Source organism: Lissotriton helveticus, chromosome 6 (genome assembly GCF_964261635.1).
Source record: "Lissotriton helveticus chromosome 6, aLisHel1.1, whole genome shotgun sequence".
Classification (NCBI taxonomy): domain Eukaryota; kingdom Metazoa; phylum Chordata; class Amphibia; order Caudata; family Salamandridae; genus Lissotriton; species Lissotriton helveticus.
The window spans coordinates 1,302,708,104-1,302,722,898 of record NC_136067.1 but is presented as its reverse complement, the minus strand read 5'-3'; positions in this window follow the sequence as shown (position 1 = coordinate 1,302,722,898).

Genomic DNA, 14,795 nt, shown 5'->3' with positions numbered 1-14,795 from the left:
CCCTGTTAAGAAAAGAAGCATATTTGATTCTCAAATTTAACAGCGCACAAACTGGATTGAACGCTCTGTCCGAGGTGTCCAGATTATAATTTAAGATTGTTTGGGACTCCAGGGGGCCCTTGATCTCCCACGCGATAGAAGGGCACACGAGGAGGATGTGTAAGTGGAAAACTGTAACCCCTGAAATCTGTGAGCCACTCCATGGGTCCGCGCGCACTCAGCACTACAATTCCCACAACACCTTCGGTCATGTGACCGCATTTAGTTGCTTGGCAACCTGACCGCCGCCATCGAGACCGAATCATTTGGAAAACGGAACGCTTGTGAAAAGGTGAGCGAAGTGCTTGTGCGACTGAATGAAAAACAGACTGCCTAACATAGTATCTAAAACGGGAACCGATCTCTCTCTTACCAGCGCACGAGATCGGAGGGTGACTGAACGCGAGCACGCGACATTCCTGACTAACGTGGACCCGTAAACTGCTTGGCAGAAAGTGAGCCTCTCCCGAAGCCCGCGGGGCACCCTTTGAGGTAACGCTAACTGTTCAGCTAGTCTAACTCGATTTTTTCGGCTCATGACAGAAACGTAAAATGTGCAGGTATTGATTCCCTCCTCCCCCTCCTTCAGGTAACTGAAGCCTCACCGTGCCATAGGGAGACGCCCCTCCGTACCCAAAACAAAACCAAAGGTATGTCGCGCAATGTTCCTGGCCGATGTGACTGTAGGGCCAGTCCTGATTCTTGACTCTAAAACGTGACTTTGGCTTTTAACTCCTTTTTTAGACTGAAATACGCCTTCACTCAGAACAAGATATTGAGAAAAATCTGGCTAACATACAGGTACTTTTTGTTAAAAACGCGAGAGATCTTAAGAGATGAGGCACACTATTTGACACTGAAAGAATCTTTTTACTCTACACACAGGCAGATAGCAATGGCAAGGCTTTGAAGATAGTATTGACAAGGCCCTGAAGAGAACTCGTAATTCATGTATGAAGTTCGAAACGCGTCGGCAAGGAAGGGGATAGAAATCATAATCATTCATAAAAAACAATTAACACGACTAGGAACTACTGTTTTGTAATGAATATTATAATTCAATTGTCGTGATATCTCCTTTCATGTGTGATTTTGTCCATTATTGTCCAAATTACAAGTTTTTCATTATTGGTCACTGTAATTTTCAATAGTCTGCACTTAGATGTGACCGCTTGGTTGTGTATAGTACATGCACATGTTGATTTGTTGATTTGTCTCATTGTTTCCATTTGTAAAACTGTGTTCACACTGATATATGTATATGTTATATTTGTAGTGTTTTTTGTCTGACATGTAAATCTTTGAACATTTTGACTATATGATGAATATAAGGTACAAATAAATATACCAAACACTTCTAACTCAAGTAGATGTGTGGCTTATAACTAAAAGTTGGTTTAAATAAGCAGTGGGGGGCATTTCTTCCATATAAAATTGTGATTTCAGGTCCAGCCTTCCCACTTTAAGGACCGAACTCCTTCATACTAAAACGTTGAGTGTGTGTGTGGGTAGATGCGGGTGTGTGAATCCCTGCATGATGTGGGAGTGGGTAATTAACTGGGTGTATGGGTTCATGAGAGCGTCTGTGAGGGACTGTATGGGTGGGTAAGTGTGTCTATGGCTGTGTTGGTGAATAAATGGTTGTCTCAATAGTACATGTATGAGTAACTACATAGGTGAAAGGGAGTTTATGTCAGTGTTGGAGTATATAAGTGACTATATATGAGAGTGAGTCATTGTAAGAGTGGCTGTAAGAATGAGTGTGTGCTTGTGTTGGTGATTGAAGAGAGTAGGTATGTGTTAGTACCTGTATGAGTAGGTGAGGTGATGTGTGTATAACTGGATAATGAGTAAAAAGCAGTGTGATTGATGCTTTTGGTGACTGACTAGGTATGTGAGTAAGTTTATGGGTGAGTGGAGGTATATGAGTATCTGTATAGGTATATGAGTGCATATATCAGTGGTTGTTTTGATGAGTGAGTGTGTGTATGAGTGACTGTATGGGTGAGTGGATGTGTGTGTGTAGACCTATGAATCAGTGAGTGGCTATGTACTAACTTGTATTTGTGTGTCTATGGTTTCGAGAATGTTAGTCTGTGATTTTGAGTAGGTGTATGAAATTTTATATTAGGGTGTGAGGAGATGCATTAGATATTAAGTAGATGATGTCATGAGTGATGTTATGTTAAGTTATGTTATTCGGAATTTATCAAGCGCATGGTCACCCAGAGGTTTCATGGCGCTGATGTCATCTGTGATGTCATTTGAGATGTCATCAGTGATGTCATCAATGATTTCACTGACCATGTCATGAGTGATGTAAAATGTGATGTCATCAGCAGTGCATTTCGGGGGTGTGAGTTATAGTTAGCTCAACTAACTATGAAGGCTGATTTTCTCTGGATTTGTGTGAGTGAAATGTCCAACTAACTATAACGTCCCTGAAACCTGTTGTTTTTTCAGTGAGTGTCTAGTTTTTTTAAATGCTAACTTCTAACTATAACGTCCCTAAAAACTATGCTTTTTTCAGGGATTTTTTAAGGTGTTTTAAATGTTAATTTCTAACTATATTATCCCTGAAAACTGTGTTTTTTTCACTGAATTTCTAAGTTTTTTAAAATACTAATTTCTAACTATAACATAGTAGTCACTTTTTCAGAGTGGTGCAGAAAGGGGACCAGGCCTCCAACCAGCTCTCAGGAATTCTGCTGGGATGGATTTACAGGAGATACCAGGAGGGCTACTTGGCCCCCAAAGTACCTCGGTAGTAAAATGGACCTCATCCCCTAACTAGTACTGTGGCAGGAGGCACATTTGCAGAGTGTCTCCTCAAGTACAGCACCATTTTATCAAGAGGCTTCATTCTATTTATAATCAAAATAAAATCCTTCACCTTCAAAGCAAAGGCCTTATCAACTACTCTTTAAACTTTTATACATCTTTGTTGTATTCTTTCCTGTTCTTGCTATATAGATGTTGTCCATTGTTAATCTTTGTTATAATTTGAATTTTCGAATATTTTGAATCATATTTCATAATCTTTGGAAATGTCCACTTATATGTTTAAGAAATTAGTTTTTCCTCTTACCAAAAGCTCTTTTTTATTCACTACTTTTTCTTCTTTTTGCCCCTTTTGAGTCTCAGTTCTTTATAGATGTTGTACTTGCTTCTGTTCCTTTTCCCTCTGAGCTTTTGTATGCAATCTGTCTGTAACTATGCAGATTTTGTTCTATAAAAAAAGGAAACTATATTTGAATGTTTTTCTGGCCAATGTACCAGCCACTTTACAACTGACTTACACATAATACAAAAATAATGTTAATGTCATTTTGTGGTATGAAAGCTACAAATCAACCCACCTACATAACGGCAAGTGTTACTTCAATGTACCAATCCAAACTAAAACCCAAAACTCAATGTATTACATACCTTTTAATATTATAGCACTCTCTCCTTATAAGACAGCTACACCATGTCTAAGTTCTCACTTATACACACTAAAAACACTTTGGGGCATATTATCAAGAACTGCGATAAAATTATCGGCACTTTAGCGGCAGGAAATTTCCACTAAAACGGCGATAATGGGCTTGATAATATGTTCTTGTGAATTCCCTTAGCAGTCCAGGTCTGGTGTTAAGTTGCGAATTGCGTTGCTTTGCGACTCACATTTGAGACTCACAAAATGTCATGCAGAACTATGTCTCAGACACCATTTGCGATTCCTAATGGGATCACAAATAGCCTGCCTCATTATTATTCATGAGGCAGGTGCAATTTGCAACCCCATTAGGAATGGCGAGCACTACCAATGATGTTGGCCTGCTGGGGTCAGCAGACTACCATGCCTGTGACTGCTTTTTTGATAAAGCATTTTTCTTTTTTTAAGTGCAGTCCGGATTCCTTAAAGGAAACTGGGATGCACTTAAAAAAGTAAAATGAAATGTTACTGCTTTATTTTTTAAGAGTAGGCAGTGGTCCGTGGGACGACTGCCTGCTCTTAAGAAGTATGTTCAATGCCAGTCACAAGGCGGAAGGGGTCCCATGGGACCCGTTCCCTTTTACAAGTGGCTTACCACCTACTTGAAGTAGGTGGTAAACTGCAAGTGTTTTCTGATTGCAATTGCGGTCTCATAGCAATGGCACAAACCCTTGGGACTCTCTATTAGGAAAGAACACCCTTGGCATGCCCCTTCCTAATAGCGAGTCGCAAACCCCATTTTGCGAGTTTATAATAGGCCACCAACTCGCAAAATAGGGTTTGTACAAGGCCCAAACCTAATTTGCGGTTGCAAACAGGCCGCTTTCCTGTTTGTGATGGCAAAATACAGTCATACATCTGGCCCATAGCTCACTAATTCTTCTGAGTACATGCAAACCGAGGTGACAGATTACACATGTAATTCACCAGATAGCTTTATACTTGTATTTATGGTTGAGTACAACAATTCTCCCTGTTTCTGGTTGAGTACAACAATACTCCCTGGACGACTGGATAAGTGCATAGATAGTTCTTACGTATTGTTTGTCTACCACCGCTTGGATTATCCTGTATCATTTGACCTGCTGGTACTGTTTGTCAACCTCTTTACTTGGAAATGTTTTTAGGATGACAATGTTATTTAAATAATTTTTAATGTAAATTTTATCTGTACTTTTATGGTATTTATACTTTTGAATACCAAATAAAGGATTTTTGATTTGATTTGATTAGTTCTTACATAATTCCCTCAGAATATAGGTAGTGCTTGCATGATTTCCAGAATCTAAAGGAACCTCATCAGTGGTTCCATATCTGCATAGTTAGTGCCTGTGTATTTACATAACTATATTGTTACTACCTGGGTGATTAGATGAACGCATGGGTGTTGCCTGCTAGTTCAATGAATACACAATTAATGCCTGTGTGATTGGAAGAGTGCATGGGTTGTACCTAGGTGATTGAATAACTCTAGATATCACACTTGATGTATAATTGCATACATAGCTCTCTAAGAGTATACATTGTTCTGTTACTCAGTGCCCACATACATCCAGGGACAGACTGGGAACAGCAACCAGCCCTTGCAGGCTGCTGCTCGACCGGTCCTGGGAGCGGGGGTCGCTAGCAAAATACACTGGTGCTGCTTTTCTTACAGGAGGCCGATTTTGCAGCACTGCTACAAAACCAGCCCCCAGTAAGAAATGTACCCTCGCGGGCAAATAATCAGCCCCCATCCCTCTGGCCCACCAGGGAAATGCCCGGTGCCAGCTAGAGCCAGACCGACCCTGCATACATATGTAAGTTTCTGAAACTTAAAACAACAATTCCTATCATTTAAAAGCACAACACCTTCTCCTAATGACATACCTACATAATGTTGCTAACATTTCTTGTGTCTTTAAAACATAGATTCAGAATTTTGTGAAGAAAAGTTACATGACAAGGGAAGCTAGCACACAAACTCTCAACAGATATTTTGCACTATAACGCCTCCCCAATGTTAAACAGAGGATGTTGAAAGAAATGCACCACCCTCACTCTATTCAAGAAATTTTCAACAGCCTTGAAGAACATAGATCACCATGTAAACATATATGTGATTTCATAAAAGACATACACCTTCAGGCCATCTTTCCAAAAATATATAGTTCTCAGCATCATTAGGTAAAATCAATAATCTCATTGTACATATAATTATCGTCGAGCAGAAAAACAAGATCTAACCATCTAAACATATGCAAACGGGTCATATAAGTTAAAAACCACATTGACAAACACTTCCTTATACATACCTACCAAGTATTACCACTTTATAATTTACATACAGGCACAGCACATGTTCTTATGTTTTATTCATGACTACAGTACTCCTGTTTAATAATATGACTAAAACCACCACAACTCCCAGAATGCAAATAATATAGATGTATCTATTCTACACATAATGCTTGGACATTTAAAACAATTTCATTGTTAACGGCATTGCTCATGGTAATTTTCAACAATACTAACATCGTAAACACATACCCTCTGCCAGATACAGTTCATCTGAGAATTGTTTTTTCACGTCACTGTAATACTCTTTTTAATCAAATTTCCATATACACTTTCATTTCTAATGTGCATTTTTTTATATAATTAAAGCTCTTTAGCTCTTTCTGGATAGTTTTGACACTGTTAAGATTTGTAAAAAGTAAGCACAAGAATGATACACTACTCTCATAGAAAGCAACTATAAAATGGCAACCTCTTCAACTTTCCATGCTATCATCATGAGAAAGGCAGCACATACAATAATGTCTTGCATTTTAGAGTACTCTAGCTCCACTAGTGAATGGTTAGCATCTGTTAACCCTTTCCCTCTCTTTCAAAACGAGGTTCTGGTTGGTGCATTTTTATGATTCTTTTGTGATGACTGCGGAATAATTGCGAAAAAAACGGGAGTTCATACCTATATCTAGCTTAATTTTTTTTATGTACGTACTACACAACAGTTTTTTACATAGTCCTGAGTAGGAAATTAAAGCTTGCCATTATTAAACTTCGGTCATCACTTATCAACTTTAAAAAAAATGTTCTGTCTCGTTAACACCCTTCCCTCAATACACTCTTAGCTCAATGTACCTAACAACCCAGTGAAACCAGTAGACCACAAGTTCACAGCACATTCTAGAAGGAACATGCTACTTCCAAATGATATACAGCCAGTGTGGTTTACTTCACAGATTCAAAAGCATATCCATGTATGTGTAACATTTCTTTTTTTAATCAACAGCCAATAATAAGACTTCCTCCTAAAGCATCCAACACACTACCTAATTTTATTCACTTTCATACTGACAGCATCCAATGAAATATACATTTTTTAAAACCCTCAATAGGAACTGCTTTTCTTTAGGAAAGCTACCTCAGTCAGCTCCAGCCTTCTCTTGACTACTATTGCTACTTTACTTCAAAATGCTTAGAGTATGCATTGTTGGCCACAGCTATAGCTATTGGGCTAAAGAGGTTGCAAAAAAGAGAGGTATTGACAGGGACTTGGGTTTGCCAAATGTGCAGATTACTTGATTTGGCCAGAGAGGGTTAAAGTGTTATCAGTTGCTGGCTTTGGTTAAATCCACTGTGGATTCCCAAGCTCCTCACCTCATAATTCTGCACTGGGGTGGCAATGACCTAGGCACATTAACTGGGGTAGAGCCAGTTGCTTACTTAGCCCTCTGGCTGCCAGTGACAGTCCGTATGTTTGCTGCCCTGAGGCGCCCGCATTGAAGAGCCGGGGTTGTTGCTATTGCCGCCTGAGACAGCAGGTAAGAGCCCTCAAAACTCATGCCGCCTAGTGCAGACAGCCCCCCTCCCCCCGACCATGCCACTGGGTAGGGCTGGGATTCCCAATGAAACAAAACTGATGTCGCTTTTGACTAACACTGCCTTGGTGTACTCTAATATAACAGTTCTGTCCACAGATTGACAAAACTAGGTAACGTGTTAATAAAACTGTTTCTGCAATCCTCACAGACCATCACATGGTGTCTATATTTACAATCTACGTTTTGAAATGCATGGAATTCATAGAAATGTTGAAGTGCACTGTACAGATGAAGGCAACAGGGTGCTTCTAAGTAATCTGAAATTCTGCATTTAGCAGCCATATTCCCACAACCAATGCAACAGCTCTTGTCAGAGCCACCTTAGTACCCAAAATATTGTGAAGATTTTTCGAAAGTTTTTTTTTTAGTTTTTGACTATTTTTGCGTCGACGATACTATACCCACAGATGCGTCTCATAAACAGAAAATAAAAGCAGACCACCAGCACATCCAATAATAATATGTTTAAAAATCCATTCTGAACATTGCACTACACATATCACTATATACATATTCATTTTAAAGCATGTTTAAACTCATATTGTTGTGCAAAATTTGTTTAAAAACCATCTTTCAGACCTATTTTCAATTTTTGCGGTTATTCGAGATGTCGCAATGACGTCATTAACCGTGACAATCACGCCTTTGCCATGCAGTCTATAACACATATAGCTACACATATTACAATATTTTACACGCTTGGGGTTTGTTACAGTATTCTCTAAAGTCATGTTTTTCTACAGAGTTTCTATAAAACATCTCTAAAACCTATTTTCTGTGCTCGCAGTGACTCCAGAGAGCGAGATGACGCCAGTAATCACGATCCACGCAAATACGTCATGAAAATACAAAGCAAAAGCAGGAATTCAATAGCCAGCACCGCATCCAACAATCATAATTATCTTACAATCTATCGAATTAACTTTATAAAATTCATCAATATCTCAATATCTCTATAAAAGTCTGTATTAATGAATCACTTGGATAAATGAGTGCACGAATAAGTCTCTGAGTGGGTCTGACACTGCATATATAAGTCTTTTAGTGGATATCACAGTAGACTCATGAGTCTTTCAGTAAGTGTGACACTGGCTGCAGAAGTCTCTGAGTACATCTCTCTATCTGCGAATTTATGAGGAGAAGTATAAGTCTCTCAGTGGCTTAGTGAGTCAGTACATGATTGTCAGACTGGATCTGTGACTGAGTCAATCAATGTCTCAGTAGGTGTGTGAATGGAACTATAAGTCTCTCAGTGGGTCTGTGACTCGATGCATGAATCTCTGGGTGAGTCTTTTGACTGGGTGTGTGAGTGTCTGATTGGGTCTATGAGTGGGTGAATGAGTGTCTGAATAGGTCTGTGAGTGGGTATGACTCTCTTGCTGCGTGTGTGAATGGGTACATGAGCCTGTAACTGGATCTATGCGTGTGGTGCATAGGTGTCTGAGTGGGCCTGTCTATCAGTTAGTGTGTCAGTAGAAGCAAAAGTCGCAAACTGGGTCTGTAAGTGGTTGTATTAGTGTGTGCTTGCTGCCCTCCGTCGCATGAACATTATTAAATATGCCACAAACTGTTGGGGCAGTACAATCTAACTGTTTTAGTGTGTTTTCTTTCTCTGCCATATCTCTTCCGTCTTCCCAAGCATTTGATTTACACTTAAGCTTGTGAAGGCTGGTGCTCGCCTGCACTGCAAGCTTGGGAAATGAAAAATAAATGACATAGATACAGGAGTCAAAGAAAGAGGCAGGTTGTGCAGAGATATGGCACAAATGGCCAGTGCACATAAAAGTCAAACCTATTGGCTTTGCCAATGCTTTTTGTTGATCCGGGGATTATGTTTAAGGTCTGTCGAGTGATGGACCATCTGCATTGAGAATTGGGAATGAATGATCGAATGTGCATCACATTTTCAATACATTTGAGTCCTCGCAACTCAGTCCATGCATTATAATGTTATTGTTCTGGTTCTGGTCAGTTACTATGTCTGCATTTGGGCAGTTGGAATATTTTCTGATTGTGGTGTTTTGATGAGTATTTAACTGCACATTGTATTAATTTTAATATGTATTAGTATTCAGGAAGGTGAGAATATGAATATAAGTTAGCGATTATTTATACTATACAATTTATGTGAAACTCGTCTGTAAATAGCTCGGATTTATTGTTAATCGTGCGTGGTTTTTGTTTACCACTTTTTTCTTTTTATAGTGCATTTATTTTTATGGTTTCTTACTGAAACAGAAATAAATGCAAACCTGAACGTTCATAAAATACTCTGAAACGAGAAAATGCTGTTAACCAAAGGGCAATATATGCATTATTTATCCTTTACCAGTATAGGCTTTAAATATGAATTGCAATATGTTTTATTAAATAGAATGTATCACAATGACTCACATAAGCACGCATACATAAAAAGACAAGTGTTTTCCGTTGTACAGCAATTGTTTTAACAATTCCACTCATATGCCTCGTTCATGAGAAACAGATGTGACCATTACTGATTGTTGCTGTAAATATATATCAACTACTGGCAGGTCCACAGAATGAATAAATGCGCATTATCATATAAATCCGGCCAAAAGGGCACAAAGTAGGGTGAAAATGGATAATATTAAATTAAAATGGAAATTGCGCACAACATAAACCTGGTGATGCAATTTTAACACGAAGACTTGAGGGGGCAAAGGTTACCTACTCTGTGTTGTTCAGGTGATACTTCTTAAGCCTGTTCTCGTTTGCTTGTCCATGTCTTGATTGCGACCACTGCCCTGTGCTTTTGGTCCATAGTGATTGTTTAGAAATAGGTCTTATTTACAAGGCCCTTGGGCTGCTGGTATGCCACTTTTTCTCATATTAAAAGTGAAGCACTGAACTGCAAAGGGCTTGTAAATAAGCCCCACAGAAGGAATGTGTAAGCGCAGCCCTGAATCATCTACACCCGTGTCCATGTGTTACTCATTGACTAGTGTGGTTACTTTTACATGCAGAAAGTTGGTGTGAGTACTTTACAGCAGTGTATTCGAATTAACAGACTGACACCCTTATTTTCAACTGGCCCTATAGCGGTCTTTCATTCTGCCTGTGGCATAATTTGTTTTCTGTCGCATTTTCAATGTATTAACTATGTCATCTCTCCATAGCCCCAAATATAGGAGAGCAGAATTTGAAATTATGATCCTGGTGTGCTATTGTTCGCCCTAATTTGTTCTAGTATATTAATTTGCAAGGTCAACAAAACCTACTTTAAAGAAAGATAATTGTCAAAGTAATTTTTTCATCATGAAACTCAGAGGCATATTTATGAACCCTTTCTCGTTGCCCTTGCCCCACACAACATGGTGCAAGAGTTACGCAATTGAATAATGAGATTTATGAATCCTTGCAAAGCCACCTTGTGTGGTCCTGAGTGGCTTCATATATCTTGAGCAATGCAAAGCAGCTCAAATCACTATGTTGCATTACTCTGTGCCAGTTTCCATCGGAGTAGCATAGGTGTGGATTCTGATGCATACCCAAATTTGCGAGCAGTGGTAGACCTGAGAATGTGACAAAAGCCTACGCCTTTCCAGGTGAGGTGTAACAAGGAGAAATGTGTTTATTTCTCCTTGTTTGTGCATTCTGCAGCACACATGAAAAGAGAAAAAAGCCTGAGAGGATTGCTTTTCTGCAGAAAGGTGCCACTTCCTGCACAAAAAACAATCTGCCTTACAACACAGGCACACTTACATTATGGTGCAAGGGTGCATGAATTGGCGCTAGGTAGTAAAAAGGGCACCAGAGCAAGAGAAACGGCAGGAATGCTCCGTATGGACTTAAATGGGGCACATTCCTGTTCTTTCCCTGTCACGCAGTGCAGCACACCAAGGTGACTTGCTGTGCTGCACTGTGTGATTGGTCATAAATATGGTCCTTAGTGAGCTCATTGCAGGACGAAGCTGTAAAGCATTGTAGTGGTGAAGGGCATTTAGGACAAACTCTTGGATCAATGTACAAAGTACTATTGCAGTTACAAGCCCTGCCATTTGCTGGAATTGGAAAGATTTTTCCAACTGGAAGAAGGCTTTTGCAACCCTTTCAGACTTTGCAAATAGGAGTTGGTGCGAAAGGGGTGTTCTCTCTACTTACCAGTTGTAAAGTTCTGTATCAATGGTTTATGACTGCAATTGCCCTCCAAATTGAAGTGGTACTGATTCAGAAAAGGGAATCTGTACTCTTGGGACACCTCCTCTTCGGTAATTGTATCCAGTGGTCTTAAATGGAAGTAGAAAGTGATCCAGAGGATTACTGCCTGTTCCCCACAATGTCTTCTCAAATGGTAAAGTTTAAAAATGAAATCTTCACCTGTTCATTGCATGGACATGCCTGCTTTCAGAAACATTAATTTCCGTTTCCTAATACAGGAGAAAAAAAGGGGAAACATCCTTTTCAACGTAACTTTTACCAGGCAGCGCCTTTACGACGCAACTATTACAACGCATGTCATTACAATGCATAGCGCTGGGGGGCGCTCTAGGATAGGGAATAGATTTAATTTACTATCCCACACCTTCCCTACTATCCACGGGGACTGGAGTTGGAATAGTAAATTAAACTATTCACTATCCAGCACCCCTTAACGCTATGCGTTGTAACAGCATGCGTTGTAAAAATTGCGATGTAAAGGCATGCGTGGTAAAAGCATGCGTCGTAATGTCATACATCCGAAAAAAAGGAGTTCTTCTGTGCCCCCAAGCCTCCATCAGTACTTTGGCTGCCGCACACAGAGGGTCCCAATTTGCAATCAGCCTGATTAATATTCGTTAGCTAGGTTGCATTACGACCCCTTGGAAATGGACAATTTGCAATGTAACCTGTTAGTACATAGGATGCATCGCAAATCTCTCACCCATTCCAGTGCAAAAGGAAGTGAATCCCAAATTTTCACTTTGTACTACTTAGCCTGGTCTAAAATGTTAGTGAATCTGCCCCTACGCTTTGGTGAAAATGTGCTCCTTTGCAGAAATTGGCTGTATGCTACTTTTATGCAAAAAGTGCTTCTTCTAAGTGAAGATTTGGATCATGAAAAATAACCCGTTTTTTTGTGTGCTTTAACCTTCAATTCTTCGGATTCGCAGTGCTCTACATGAAAGGTGTTATGACTATCTCTTTTAATAGTACCTAATTTACCAACCTTCGTCAGATAAAATGATGAGTGGGCCTTGCAGCGATTTGAACTTGTGACCCACTGAGTGATCCCACGCATTAGCCCCGAGCTTTTGATTCCCGGAAATATTCTGTCAGTTACATTCCTGGAAATGATATGTCAGGTAAAGGGTGAACAGCAGCACAATTGCAAGTAAACATCAAAAAGCCTCAAAATTCCAAAAGGTAGTTTTCATCCTTCTTTGGTCAATGTAATCATTCGCCAGCACCTCTTCATTCTGCGCCTCTGCCTTTCATTTGTGTCTTTAATTATTCATTGGATTGCAGTCAATGAAATCACTTTCATAATCACCAGAACATGGTGAAACATCTTTTAATATGTCTAATTTAAGATGTTACTTATGATTAACCAAGTGTTTCACCCGAATAATTGACTATATTCCCTTCGGCTCCTGATTCCAGGAATCTAATATAAGTATTAATATGCTTCCAAAAGAAGCTGTTATGCCGTGATCTGCATGAAATCAGTCTCAGTCCGCCACCATTTCCCCTCCCTCTTTCACCGCCATTGTGGGAAGGTGCGTGCTTGCCTATTTTTTTGGAACCATGTATTTATACCGAAATTTACAGACACTAGCATGGTAATAAAGTTGCTGTTCTGTATAGTTAAAAAGTTAGGGGCATATTTGTGAGAGCTCTGCGTCATGCTTGCACCTCTCAACGTGGTACTTGTGTGACACAAGCTTCTGAGTCAGATTTATGATGCCACGCAACGCCACTTTGCGTGACTTTGAAGGACTTCAAAAATCTGGAGTGAACTATCCACTGATTACTCATTAGTGTACAGTGCTTTGTATCATCTGGTACCTTGAACTTTGTATACTGTTTGTGACAATGCCACCTGCTTATCATACTGCTGAAGTTGTTACATTTCTATGCGGTCAATGTATTCCATCACTTTTTTCTCTGTACTTTTTACCGTTTTTTCTGTTTTTCTTTTGGAAATGCCTAATAAAATCCTTTGAAATCTAAAATCTGGAGAAGGCAGCGCAGCTCAAATTGCTGAGTTGCCGTACTCTGTGCAAGGGAGGCGCTCACTGGGCTTTGCGGTGAGTGTTCTCATGCGACCCTCATGGATTTTGATGCAATGACAGATTTACAAGGACTTGTAAACCCAGGAATGCTCCAAAAAGGTATGACTCCCCAGGAGAGGTGCAACGAGGAGAAATATCTTTCTTTCTCTTCATTCTTCCCTCTTTCTATGTGTGCTGCATTCATCAGATCACATAGAAAGAGATAAAAGCCTCTCAGGATTGTTTTTGTGCAGGAAGGGGCCTCTTCCGCCGCCCAAAAATCCTTACATGGTGAAAGGGTGCCTGCATTGGCGTGAGGCTTTCAAAATGGCAGCAGTGCAGGGAAAAAGGACAGAAATGCACCGTATTGGATAAATGCAGCAAATTCCTGCCCTGTGACTCATGGCTGTGCTGTCTGATGCCACAAATTTCATAAATATGACCATCATTTTATTGTGCTGTGACATTAATGTGTGGGATGTCTCCTTCTTTAACTTAAAAGCATTGCTTTGGTACAAGTGATGTCCATTACTATGTAGAAAGGTTGACATTTTTAAATAAAGACATTTTAAAAATATTTGAATTGTTTTTGCAAAATATTCGCTGTATCTTGCCTAAAAACTGAACTCTAGACTCATGTTAAAATATGTCAAACCAAACTCCAGCAAGGAGATTGGTTTTCTGCAAAATATTTTCTTCTTGAACTAGGCCCTGTAAAAATAAATTGGGTGAAAATTTGTACCTGCAAATGTAATGAATTATGCACATTTTATGAATTGGCAAATATTTGAATTTTGTAGAGGTAATACAGATTTCGAACATGCCTAATTAAAATCCGTTGTATGGTTGAGTTCTATTGACTTTTCTTGTTTCATTGAGTTGTTCTAATCGTAAATTAGGCATTCTGGTTGCGTTTTGAGAAGAACTTTTAAGATGCAACTATTAATGGAATGGGTTGTACTATTAGGAATTTAATATGAAATAGTTTTATGATACAATTGTACGGGGTATCAGATGATTTTAGGTTCTCTTCCCATGATTGAATTAGAAAATTACCTAAAGAGGCCTACTCACTAAAGCATTTTTGAGTACATAAAGTAGTGTTACTTTACACATTTACAAATGCAATTCACAAATCTCCGTCCAGAAAACTCTGCCTATGCCTCCCCTATCTGTGGAGCTCTAAGCGAA